The sequence below is a fragment of the Giraffa tippelskirchi genome, chromosome 3 (genome assembly GCF_054371585.1).
Source record: "Giraffa tippelskirchi isolate mGirTip1 chromosome 3, T2T-mGirTip1v1.2.pri, whole genome shotgun sequence".
NCBI lineage: Eukaryota > Metazoa > Chordata > Mammalia > Artiodactyla > Giraffidae > Giraffa > Giraffa tippelskirchi.
Window position 1 is genome coordinate 29,829,139 of NC_137277.1, and position 13,556 is coordinate 29,842,694.

Here is a 13,556-nt window from a genome sequence, read left to right on the forward strand (position 1 = left end):
GCAATGCATTTACATGATGCAGAATCCAAAAGCCACAACAAGGGATGCAGGGAAAAGTCCTCCTGCTCTCCTATCCCTGTTTCCCCACCACCGAGTTCAGCCGCCTGGGGCCCAGAGCTGTCAGCTTCATCACACCGAATAGTGATGACTTGTTTATCTGTCTTTCATGCTTTAGGAACAAGGACTGGGCCTGCCTTATTAACTGCTTCATCCCCAGGGCCTGGCACAGTGCCTGGAATATAGTAGGAGTTCTGTGTATGTAATCTCTCTCTCTCTCTTCGAGAGATACCAATAGAGAAATTTTTGTTTCTGTTTCATTTTCATGAATGAGACTTGGAGAAGAAAGTTAACTTGGCTGTTTGGCTCTAACTTCCAAGGCAGTACTTGCCCAAGGACTCTGTTTATCTGACTTTTTTTTTTTTTTTCCTGGCCATGCCACATGGCTTACGGGATTTTAGTTCTCTGACCGGGGATTGAACCCAGCCCCTCAGCAGTGAGAATGTGGAGTCCTAGCCAGTGGACCTTGAGAGAATCCCCTGCTTATCTGATTTATAAAGACCACCTATCCCTTTTTGGATATTTGACCATCCTCTGTGAAATGATTTCATTTTTTTAAGTTTAATTTTTAAATTGGAACAGAACTAGAACCCCTCAATAAATTTCACAAAACGAAGAACCATGTTTCAGGAAACAGCAGGTCATCATACTTCAGAAGTCCCCCTGATCCTGCCCAATACTGGCCCCAGAGTCAGGAGGTTATTGCTGCAGCTGCTGCTGCTCACTGTGGGCCTCAGCCTCCTCATCTGTAAAGTGGGAAAGGGCCCATTAGGTCTGAAGTTCTATGGATTTTTGATATCGTCTCTATTTTTACCCCTTATGGCTGATGCTGCTTTATGCCGACATTAAATGAAATGATAGCTGTAAAAGCCTTTTTAAAATATGTATTTGTTTATTTATTTTGGGAGGCTGCGCTGGGTCTTCGTTGTTGTGTGAGTCCTTTCTGTAGTTGTGGCAAGCAGGGGCTATTCTTCGTTGCAGTGCGGGGGCTTCTCAGTACTGTGGCTTCTCTTGTTGTGGAGCACAGACTCTAGGGCGTGCAGGTTCAGCAGTTGCAGCTCATGGGCTCTAGATTGAGGGCTCAGTAGCTGTGGTGCCCCAAGGCATATGGGATCCTCCCTGGACAAGGGATCGAACCCACGTACCTTGCATTGGCAGGTGGACCCGTGTCCACTGTACCACCGGGTAGTCCTGTGAAAGCCTTTTGATTAACACTAATATCTGATACCAAGACAACAAATGCATGACGCGGGTCAGGACCAGCCGATCTGCCCATGTCCCTAGCTCTGGCCCAGGTCAAGGGTCAAGCACACACAGCCACCAGTCGTCCAAAGAGCTGGAGGGAGAAACAGGAAGGAGAAATTGATCCTGGGGAAGCAAGTGGAGCGGAGCCTGAGGACCACCTAGGGGAGGGTGGGTTGGCCCCGGCACCATGTTTACCGTGGGACTGGCAGGTGGCTTTCCATCTGGATCAGCTCGTGCCCTGCCTGGGGACTCAGCGAGCAGCCCTCGTCTTGTTCAGACTTTTCAATGGCCTTGTTCCTGGTGGTTGAGGCAGCCAGGAAGTCCAAGGGTTGGGGAGGGGAGGCAAGAGAGGATGAGGGGAAGGAAAAGGAGGAGAGGAAAAGGCAGGGAGCTTGGCTAGTGAAGAGCCAATGTATCCAGGAGGCACATGGTGCCAGGAAGCCTGCTACTGCAGAGGGAAAGTGAATGGGGGAACAGTACAGAGTGCAAGATTCAAACCTTCATTTGTTCATCTTTTCATTCACTCATCCAATAAAATGAAGGATGCCCATGTTGTGATAATTGCTATTCAAGACACAAGTGTAGGCAAAATGCTAAGAAAATGTTAAAAAAAGGAGCAAATAACTGTTGGGTGGGTGGCAGGAGTGGGGAAGTTAGGAAGCAGGCACATTTCACTGAAGATCTTTAGGTCAAGCCATGAAGCAAGCAAAGAAAAAAAACAGCTCCCAAGTCCTCCCCAGCTCTGCGTCCCATTTCTTCCCAGACCTCTAAATCCCAGGCGGGTTGTTGCCCTCACTGGGTTTGAGCCTAAGCACTGCTATATACTTGCTGTGTGACCTCAGGGAAGTGATCTAACCTCTCTGAGCCTCCGTTTTCTCAGCTGTAATGTAGGGATGACATTGGAGGGTTGGAGGGTTGTCATGAGACTTAAATATGACAGTGCATGAGAGTCACTTTGAAGGGTGCCTGGCCTCTGTATAGAACACGCTCAAAATGATCCACTGTTGATGTAGAGTCAGTTTCAGCAGTCACATCAACTTCATTCTCCCACATCTGGGCCTCTGTCTTTGGGCAGAGAGGAAAGCAGAGGCTGTTCCCATCATCCCCCATCCCGGGCACCCCCGCCCCTCCACCAGCCCTTGGGGAAATATGAGAAGCAGAGCTTGAGGATCTAATGTGTGCCCCCCCACCCCGCCCCTTAATCCCTCCTGAACTTGAGGGGTTGGGTGCTTGGTGGGGGCGGCACCGCTGTAACACCTGCGCAGCTCTGACATCTCCTGCCTCTGGGCAGAGAAAGCAATTTCAGAAATGACATGTTGCCAACAAGCAGAAATCAGCTTCTGAATTAAAATGTGTCGGCGTCAGGTGACCCTGGGCTTGGAGGGTCTTCGTGCACCTTGGCTGCACGAAGACAGCTGAGATTAGGGCCTGTCAGCCAGAGGAGGGGCTGTGCGGGAAGGGGTGCGGGGACCCCAGGGGCTACCGGTGGCCGCGCTGGACTTGTTCGGACAGGGGGGCAGGAATTCGACCCTGGGTCCGTTCTCCTGCGTGGCTGTGACCAGCTACAGCCTCGCAAGTGTCCACTCTCCTCTGTGGTGGGGGCGGGGCGGGAGAGTCCAGGCTCAGCTCCCCTGGGACCCGCTCCAGCGTAAACACACTAATGGGCCCGAGAGAGCCAGAGAGGAATGTGGGCCCCACAGCCCCTGGGGACTTGAGGACGACGGATGGGAGTAGAGGGGCTAAGACACCCAAGAGGCAGTGAGCCTCTGCTCTGCAGGTATGCAGGGAGGAGAGAGAGGGAGAGGGAAGGAGAGGAACATGAAAGACAGGAGGCCCAAGGGAGAGGGAGGAAGATGCCACCAGGCACGCTGGATCCTGACAATTCCCCAATGCCGCCTTCTCCCTGGTGCCCAGGCCTTTGCACAAGTCATGCCCTACACTCTGGGAAAATACACATGATGAAGCTGTTTCATTTCCAGCCCTGCTATTTACTGTAAGGCTTTGAGCATGATGGGGAGCCTCTCTGAGCTTTGGTTTCCTCCTCTATAAAATGAGCTCATGGGGACTTCCCTGGTAGTCCAGTGGTTAAGAATATGCCTTCCAATACAGGGGACTCAGGTTTGATCCCTGGTCAGAGAACTAAGACCCCACCTGCCTTGGAGCAACCAAGCCTGCACAGCACAACTGCTGAGTCCATGCAACACAACTAGAGAGTCTGTGGGCTGCAACAAAAGATCCTGCATGACGCAACCAACATTCCACGTGCCGCAACTAAGACCCAACACAATCCAATAAATAAAAATAAAATGAGATCACTGTTGTATGCACCCCTAGGGTTGCCATATCAGTTAAATGAGATGATCTGCGGAGACGACACTAGAGTTTCGGTGCAATCAGGCACGTCTCACAATGCTTAATCCCCAAGGATCTTTTTCCTTGTGTGTCTCCTTATCTGCAGCTCCCTGAAGGCTGGGAGTGAGTCTTGGCACCGCAGCGCCTCAGCACATGTCTGGTACACTGTAGGCAGCCAGTCAGTGTTTGCTGAGCAAGCGGTTCGTGAATGGACCAGGTGCGAGGTGTGTAAGTAAAGAGCGGGAAATGAAGGGAAGGGTCCGGGTGGGCAGGGGACCCGGCTGCCACTCTCCCTCCAGAATGCCCGCACTCCGATCATAGGTCATCCCTCTGATCTTTCTAGAGCAAGGTGTAGGCATGATGTGCTTGCTGGCCAGATAGTGACCCTATTTCCCCAATGGAAATCGGACCTAGGGGATCATTCTACCTGTCTTTAGGAGTCATGCGGCAGAGTCATCGACCTTGGGCCTATCTGAGGGGGTCACCTCCTGGGCTTGGGGCCACCACAGTCATGTTCCACAGCTCTGGGGACCCAGCAAGGATGGAATGGGGTTGGCAGGGGTGAGGGGCCCTCAGGGGCAGCAAAGAGGGAGGCTGAGGCACTCCAGAGGCTCTAAGGTGAGAAGCAGGTTGGGGAAGCTGGAGCAAGGCTGTCTCATGATTTCAGGAGAGGAAATCTCCCTCCCTGACCCCCCACCAGCACTGCTCTAAACATCTTCGCCACTTGCTACAGGAATTCCACTGGGAGAAGGCATGGCTTCTCACCGTGTGCTCAGAGCTAAGTCATCAGAGAAGAAATCCAGGACTGGAGAAGGTTATAGAAGGCAATGGGTATGCGCTCAGGCATGTCAAAGGCCTGAGTTTGAACGCCACCTCTGCAACTCACGCAGTGAATGTTTTGAGCTCCCCAACCTCAGTTCCTCATCTGTAAAATGGAGGTAGCACTTCTTACCATGCAGAGCAGAGAAGCTCTACTTTATGAAGAATGCCAACTAAAAAATACATAAGGGATGATGGAATTAAACAAATATCCACTTGCAATTGATTTGGGCAAGGATCATCACCAAGGGATGCTGAAACTATTGGGTAAAATGTTGCTGGGAAACAAGATCGTCTCAGAATCTTCAAGTATTAACTCCCACAGATGAGTCATGAACCACAAAGGGAAAAGGTAACTTTATATGGGAGAGAGCTGGAGGAAACCACCTTAACCAAGTGATGAAATTGAGCATCACTGGTAATGCTGACAAACCGTGGCTCCTGACAGCACCCACAGAGAAGGGCACACACCACCAAGCTGACCTCTTGCCGAAACGTTTAACCAGAATCTAGTTATAAGGAAACAATCAGACAGATCTCAGTTGAGAGACATTCTTCAAGACATCCAGACTGAACTCTTCAAGATATCAATATTGTGAAAGCAAAGAAAGCAAGGAGATTATTCTAGAAGAGAGGGGGCTAGAGAGACATGACAACAAAATTCAATGCCCAATTCTTGAGCGGATCTTGGATCAGGAAAAAAAAAGCTATGAAGGATATTTCGAGGGGCAACTGGAGAAATTTGAATGGGGACTGTGTATTAGACAATATTGTGTCAATGTTAAATCTCTCTGATGTGATTATGGCCTTGTCGTTCTTTTGGAGAACGTGTGATCAAGTATTTAAATGCCTTGGTGTCTACAGTGTTCTCACATATGGATCAACAAAATAAATATACATGTATTTACATATTTATTTATACATGTATTTAACTAGAGAGAGAGAAAATATGGCTAAATGCTTTTAAAAGGGGGTCTGGCACAGATGAAGTACCCAGCTGGTGATTGACTGGGCAAGTCTTGATCCCCAGGGAAAGTAGTGGCCCTGAGCAGCTAAGGGTGGAGGGGCCCAAGGGCCTGTTTGGGAGCTGGTTTGGGGGCTGGAGAAGTGCAAGACTCAGATATGAGTGGGAAGAGGCTGAAGGTGGTATAGGGTAGAAAGAAGACAGGGTTTAGAGGCTAAGATCTGGGTCTGCAGTAAGTCACTTAACCATTTTGTGCCTCAGATTCCCTCTCTGTAAAAAGGGAAGAAAAGCGCCTGCCTCATGAGGCTCAAGTGAGGGAACAGGTGAGAAATCCTTCGGTGGGCTGGAGCCTGCTGCTGTGGGTGCGGACACGCCTGTCACTGCTCTGAGCCCAAGAACACAAGGGGCGGGAACACGTTAAGACAGGCAGGGGGTGGACCTCGCTCTGCCTCCCTCCCCGGAGACCCCGTGTGGATCCCAGAAGGCTGAAGAGCCAGAGCAGGCAGGGCCAAGCCTTCTCTGCTGCCCTTTGTTCTGAAAGGGGCCTCCTCTCCCATCAGACCTCCAGGAGCAGCTGGTGGAAGACACACATTTGCACATCCCAAAGCATGCTGGGAAGGCAGTGGCCAGGGAGGGACTTGAGGCCTACGTGTAAGTGACTGAAACCATTGCACGGCCGTGTGTCTCATGTCTTCCATGGGACCACAAGTCCCTGAAGGCTCCTGCTCTGCCTTAACTTGTCCCCACCCCACCCTGCATGGCTGACCACAGGCTGTGGGCACTAGAAATACTTGTCATCTCCAGGAGGGCACCTGGGCTCTGGCCTGGTCCTACTTGGTGTATAATCTTTGGTGGGTCACCTCCTTCCTCTGGGCCTCGGCTGACCCAGGGTCCATAAAATGGGACGATCCATCTCTGTGCTCCCTCCTTCCAAGGGGAGGCAACAGTGCAGAGGCAAGAAGTCATACTTTGCACACATATGTGTGTCTGAGTCCTTTTGCTGTTTACCTGAAACTATCACAACATTGTTAATTGGCTATGCCTCAATACAAAGTAAAAGTTTTTTAAAAAAGAACTCATCCTTTGGTGTTCATGCACTCTGTGTTCTAATCCTGACACCATTGCTTGTCATTAGGAGCCTTCACCCCTCACAGCCTCTGTTACCTTGACCATGAGATGGCGGTGGTCATGTCCAACACACAAGATCATTGCTATAAAGCGAGACAAAATAGGTACCAAGAGCTGACATGTGATTTATTGGTTTATTGTCTCTCTCTCCCACTGGAGGGGCAGCCCCATGAGGCAGGGACTTCATCTCCTTCCCTGCTACACCCCAGCACCCTGGCTGGTGCCTGGCGCTCAGTGGGAGCTCCCTAAACCACCATTGACTGCCTGGATGAACAGAACGGGTGGTTGATATGTGATGGCTCCCACTGTGGTTCTCAAACGTGCTGAGACATAAAGCATTCGAAGTTCATGATAGTTGAGAAAGGTAATTTGGGGAATCAAGAAGTAATCTTCAGGGCTGGTCGGTCTGTCTGTCTGTTGGCCAGCAGAGGACACCAGAGAAGCTGGGTTTATCCGAACCAGGGACAGTTCTGCTAGAGATGGTTTCTTCTTGGACCTCAGGAGAATTATAGGTGTTGCAGGTTCCAGTCTGTTCCAGGCTCCGTGGGCATGATCAGTTCCCCTTTAAAACCATCCTTTAAAAACCATCCTTTCTGGCACTCCAGGCCTGAGAACCCCACCCACCAGGCTCTTCTGCAAAAATCTCCATCCCCCACGTGTTAGTTGAGCTCTGTGAGGTTCAGATGAACAATCAGAGATAAGTAAGCATCAAGACAAAACCTGGGGTTGTAATGAAGGCACTGCCCCCTGGTCAGGTCAGATGCTATCAACCAAGCAAGTGACCAGTGTTCAGAACTGAAGTGCAGAGGACGGATAATCTGTGAACTTGCCAATTGCCCTTCCAGACTGAGGAACAAGAGTGCCTTCAGGCCCCTGCCTGACTCAAGTGCCCCTGAGCCACTGAGGACAACCCCACCTTCATCGGTTGTACCTGCTTTGGCCCAGCTGGTCTGTCTCCCCCATTCTTGTTTCCTGTTGGGCTCCTCAGGCTGACTTTCAGCCTCTCACGTCCCGTTAGGAAAGCAACGACCCCATGTGACCAGCTCCATTCTCCTCTCCTCTTTGTCCCCAGCCTGTACCCCTCTGCCCTCTGCACACTTAGCCAATGGCCCTTGGTGCTCAGGATGATAAGACCAGAAGTCTCCATTCACACACAATGAGATGCCATTGGCTTTGACCCCAGAGACTCTCTAGTCACTTCCCAGGCTACCTTGTCTCCCTCCAAAGTGGGAAAAAGTCAAGGGTGCCCCTCAGGACTTCATCTCACATCCCACCTCCCCAAACCCCCTTGCAATCACCTGGCCTTTCCCACCCCTGCCTCATTTTGCCTTGTCCAAGTCTTACCCCATCCATAGTTTTGGCTAAAATTGCTCCATCTAGGGCATTTCCCCGGGGGTCCAGTGAGTGGTTAAGAATCCACCTTCCAATGCAGGGGATGCGGGTTCAATCCCTGGTCAGGGAACTAGGATCCCACATGCCGTGGAGCGACCAAGTCCATATGCCACAACTACTGAGCCCATGCTCTGGAGTCCACATGCTGCAACTGAAGAGAAGCCCACACACAGCAGCTAATACTCGACACAGGCAAATAAATAAATACATAATTGTTTTTTGTTTTTTAAAGCTGCTCCATCTGGGATGACCTTGAAGGAAGCAAAAGCAGGTTCTCCTAGGCTTTGGGGAAACATCGGCCTAGCATCAACAGGACCCCAGGGACCACCAAACCCATGAGCAGAACTAGAAGTTCTCCCTGGAATGACCACTCACAATCTCCTAGACTGTGGGGACCCAAGGACCCACAAGGCTGTTTAGCCCTGGGGAGTCTGGTCCCAGGTCTGCCCTCACTCATTGGTGACCCCAGAGATGTCCTCTCAGCCCCAAGCTCATTCTATACAACATATACACCTTGTCTAGCAGGACAGCCAGACCAGAGCCAGACTGCCTTGGCTCAAATCCCACCTCCACCTCTTACTAGCTATGCCACCTTGGCCAAGGCACTTCACCTCTCTGTGCCTCACCTGTGACACGCAGACATCGCAGGACCTTTCACATGGTTGTTGTGAAGACTGGGCTTCCCTGGTGGCTCAGACAGTAAAGAATCCACCTGCAATGCAGGAGATCCAGGTTCCATACCTGTGTCAGGAAGAGCCACTGGAGGAGGGCATGGCTACCCACTCCAGTACTCTTGCCTGGAGAATCCCATGGACAGAGGAGCCTGGCAGGCTACAGTCCATGGGGTCACAAAGTGTCAGATAGGACTGAGCAACTAAGCATATTATGAAGATTAAATGAATTAACATCTGTAAAGCTCTTAGAACAGTGCCTGGCACACAGAAAGCTCCAGGTCATTGGAGCTTACAAGAAGTGTCATTCTTCTTCTTTCTGAAAAAAAAAAAATTATGTGTTTGGCTGTTCTGGGTCTTAGTTGCAGCACACAGGATCTTCAACCTTTGTTGTGGCACGCAGGATCTAGTTCCCTGACCAGGGATTAAACCCGCACCCCCTGCATTGGGAGCTCCAAGTCTCAGCCACTGACCACCAGCGAAGTCCCATAAGTGTTATTCTTAAGCATCTGCTATGTCCTAGGTGCTGTGCTGGGTGCTGGGACACGCTCTCACAACCTCAAGTTTGTGAGGGACCCTGGCTGGACCCAGAAGCACTGCAGACTCTCTCCAGACCCCAAGGGGTAGGGGAAGGAGAAGGCTTTGAACCAGCCCAGCTCCTGGGGGAACCATCAGTAGCTGCTCAGGGACCGGATCAGATCTCCTAACACCATCAGGGTAAAAACCTGACCTCAGCCAGGCTCCTCCTGCCTGTAGTGGGAGGCCTGGGGCGGGGAGGGGCAGGTGGAAGCTCTCAGGAGCTCGCTGGAGAAGGCAGCGCAGAGGGAGAGCATTTCCCATCACTGGGGGTGCCTGGCTCTGTTCTTCCAACCCCCAACCCCATCCTTGTTTCTGCTTGAGAGGGTCCGATGGTTCCAGAGGAGGCCACCCCCGGGATGTGGGTGAGTGAGCAGGTAGGTGGAACAGGACAAGACTGGCGGTTCCCAGGGCGCTGGGTAAGGCCAACCTGTCTGGACCCTTAGCTGGAGGGACCAGGAGGTGTGCCTGGTACCCGGGCCCGTGCCAACTGCAGGCAGTTACCTGGGAACCAGGAAAGCCTTGCCCTGCCTGGAGCATTGGCCTTGACCCTGCAAAACCCTATTAGATCCTCCTGATAACAGGTTTCCGATGCAGGGCCATTTGCATGGTAAGTGGGCCTTTTGTGCTTTCATCTCAAATATCTCAGCCCACCTCTCCTGCCCCGCTAAACACACACACACACACACACACACACACACACACACACACACACACACTCCCCACCCTAACCCGCGCTCTCCACTCCCCACCTCTTCCCAGAAGGGGAGAGTTAGTGAGGGCAGTGTCTGGCCCAGGAAGAGGGCACACAGCTCCAGGCAGTCCTTTTTCAGAGCAGTGTTGGGGGGGGGACCCTCAACACCCCTGGCTCCTCTCTCCTCCCATCATCTGAGGGGCCCCAAGGTCTATGCTCCTGAGAAGCACCTCCCTCCCTCCATCCTTCACATTCCTCTCTCCTTGACAAGACTCACTGTCACCTCATACCTCCTCCAAGAAGATGTCCTTAGTGAGCAGCCTTAATGGCAAATTTGGCAGGTACTGTTTCCCACCTTTATTCCAAGTCCTTCTCCCCACTCCTTTCACTCACTCATTTATTTAAATTTCAATATTGAGCGTCAGCTTCAGGCCAAAGAAAACCAAAAGCCACCAGACTGCTCACTACATCCCTGTCTGGGTCCCAGCCTTCCTTCCCTCCCCAGCTCTCTGCCTCAGAACCTCGAGGACTGAATCAGTACACCTCCCCCCGCCCCACCCTGGAGCCCACCCCAGAGCCTCGTCCCCCAGCCCACCCCTGGCTCAGAGAGAAAAGAGCCTGACCCAGCTGTGGGCTTTGTCTCTCCAAGAACCGCTCCACTTGCTGATTTCCAGGGGCTGCCTGCGGAGGATGGCATCATGGACTATGTCCTCAGGAGCTAAGTGGGCAGCAAGCAGCCCGCCCAACCAGCTTGTTTTGCATCTCAACAATCTCGGGTATTTAGAGCGTGGCTGGTGCAACATCTGTGGAGGAAATGCTTCCCGCTTCCTCCTCCTGTCTCCCTCCCACTCCACTCAGGCTCGGGCTGGAAATGAGGAGGGGGTCTTTGTCCCTGGCATGTACTGTACAGATCAGGTGGCATGGTGGCTATGGAGGGGTGGCCTCCCCACCCCCCACAAGTCTGGGGTGATAAACATCTCCCCCAGTTCCCTGGCCGTGTCCAAATGTACATCATTTGAATCAGTACATTCTAGGACTGGGGAAAGCCTTCAGGATCACCCAGTCCAGAAGTTTTGTCCTAATGCCTCCTGGAAGCTACCCCAGAACCTTCTGAGGGCAGGCAGGAGGGCCAGAAGTTTGCCAAGTAGGCAGGTCTCTGTTTTGACTTCTCTGGTGCCCTGGAGGTTCATCTAAGGGTTTTTTTTTTTTGTCTCAGATGACTCTGAGTTAATGGCAGGCCTGGGTCTGCACCCCGGTTCTCCTGATTGCTTCTATCAAGACTGATGGTTTCTGCTTTCCATTTTAATGTAATATTTCAGGGAAGCAGAATCAGCCATCATCATAGTAAATGCCCAGGGTGATAGGAACACAAGATGGCTAGGATTGAAGGAATGGAAGCCTGGTCAGGTCTCCTCCTTGGGCCCCCTGGGCAGTTAAAGGGAGAGAAGGACCCTGGTCTAAAACTGAGTTTCTTTTCAGCCAAGAGTCAGAAATAAAGCTTAGAGAAGTGGGCTGCCAATTCATACTAAAGTGTGAGAATCTGATATAATAAGGCTAATGCCTGAGAATGCACTTTGCTAGACAAGGGAAGCTGAAAGGAGAGAGTCTGGGATCATGAAGAGAAGAGAGAATGGGGAACCCTGGGGTGAGGAAGGGTAGGGGAAGGGAAAGAGGGGCTGGAAGGCTTAAGATAAACTCTCCCAACTTCTTGGGTTCACAGGCCCAGCCCTGAGCCAGCGGAGGAGTATTAATAGTTTGGAGGACACAGTGTGCCAACGGCAGAGGAAAGCAAGTAGTCGTTGAGGCTGTATCATCATGGGGCAAGTTACACCCCCACCAGCTCTGCCCCAACCATGGGACTCGGCTCATGGGCTGGGTGACTTGTGCCAAGTTTTTTTAACCCTGGTAAGCTGACCAGCTAACCAGCTTGGCAGGCTCTTGGGTGGTCACCCTCCTCAATGAGGACAGGCAGGCTCAGGCGGGGCTGTGGGCCCTGAGGGCTTGGCCCCTGGTGAATGCCCCATATGCAACCACCTGTGATGAGGACAATTCCATTGTTTGCCGATGCTCCAGGAGGAGATGTCCCAGGCTGCAGGTGCCATGCAGCTTCCATTCGTCTGCTGGGAGGACCCAGGGATGGCCCACGCCCCTCCACACCCCTCCCCTCTAAAGATAGCAGGAACTTCCACCTCGTCGAGAAACCTCTCCCTGAATAGGCCTGGTGAGGGCCAGAGTGGTCAGGACAGCCCCGGGGGATGGATAGAGTTATAAGGGGCTTCCTTGGGAAGAGAGCAGGGTCTTCCAGAGCAGGACCAGAGCAAGTTCCCACCTTGGACTGTCCTGGATGCAGAGCCAACCAGGGCTGTAGCAAAGGGCCCCTCCTCTCAGGCCAGGCTCTTCCTTGTCCTCCTGCCTTGGCTAAAGTAATCCAACCTCCATGCCTTTCTTCATGATATAACCACTACCTAGGTTGCCTTTCCCAGTCCAAAAAGCCCTCATGGATCCCCAGGACTCTTATAACCACAGCCTGTTTCAACACTTGACTCAAAAATGCAGGGAATGGGAAAGGTGATCCTGAGGCCTCATCCAGCTCTAGGCTAAGATGCTTGTCTGCCTCTTCCAGAAGTCCCCTTACTTGCCAGCCCCATCCCACTCTAACCATCCAATTTCTCTGACTTCTCCCAGTTTTTGGGGATTATAGCACCATTAGTTCTGCATGGTTCACACTTTTTTTTCCTTCTTCCTCAGGGCTGTAGAGAAAGTCTCTCCAAGTAGCCTGTAACCCCCTTGGCAGAGGTCCTGGTTTCTCATCCCTGGACCTTCCCCAGCCCAACACCTGCTGACTGCATACATCCCTCAGATGTTAATGACAAGCAGAAAGTACAGGTCCAGGCTCTTCCTCAGCTTCTTCCCAGCCCTCCAGGCCCAAATCACTGGCCTCCCTGCTGTCTCAGTCCCAGGCTGCAGGGGTCACCGAGTGACCCCCAATCCCACCACCAAATCTTCCCAAGCTCAAGCCCTGCTCTGAAAGGGCATGGCCCCGGAAGGGCGTGGCTCCGGATGGGCGTGGCTCCAGGAGGGCGGGGCTCTGAAGGAGCTGGCCTCTGGCTACACCCTCCCCTGCCATCAGACTGGGATCTGGAGTGCGCTCTCACCAGTACCAGATCTCTGGGCAGTCTGGCCTCAGTCAGTCAGACCCCGACTCCTCCGACCAGCTCAGCCCCTATGAGGACAGGGAGAACCAGGCTACTTCCCTCTGAACCTGTTTCTGGGGACAAGCTGTGCTTGGTCAGCCAGAGCCTCTTTTGATATGCAGTGAGAACTTGGCCCAGGTCTTTCTTTAAAGCTCAACGTGCACCTCCTCTCATGATGATGTTCTGGAAGTTTACTGCAGGTTCATGGAATTTCTCCCATGATTCAGGACTCCAGAAAGCTCGGACAACTACAGTTTATTTTGGTATGGTTCTGGTGAACTCATGTGGCCGCAAGACTTGGCCTAAACCAAAGTGAGAATACTTATGGTCTTTATCTCAATGCGTAGATGTTTTTCTGCAAAAATAATCCTGTCTGATTACTGGGTGCTGCCCTCCACCTTGCTAAGGATGTTATGTGATACATGGTATACATATTATCTTTAATATAAAAATAATATAATACA

General features: G+C 51.9%; 1 long non-coding RNA gene across 1 annotated transcript; it reads right to left on the reverse strand.

The window, feature by feature from the left end:
- Positions 1 to 929: 929 nt before the first annotated feature.
- On the reverse strand, positions 930 to 2,184 carry LOC145543172 (uncharacterized). The gene is made up of 2 exons (XR_014080518.1): positions 1,498 to 2,184; positions 930 to 1,393 (listed from the first exon to the last, which is right to left on the reverse strand). It is a non-coding gene; the product is annotated as an uncharacterized LOC145543172 (long non-coding RNA).
- Positions 2,185 to 13,556: the final 11,372 nt, after the last annotated feature.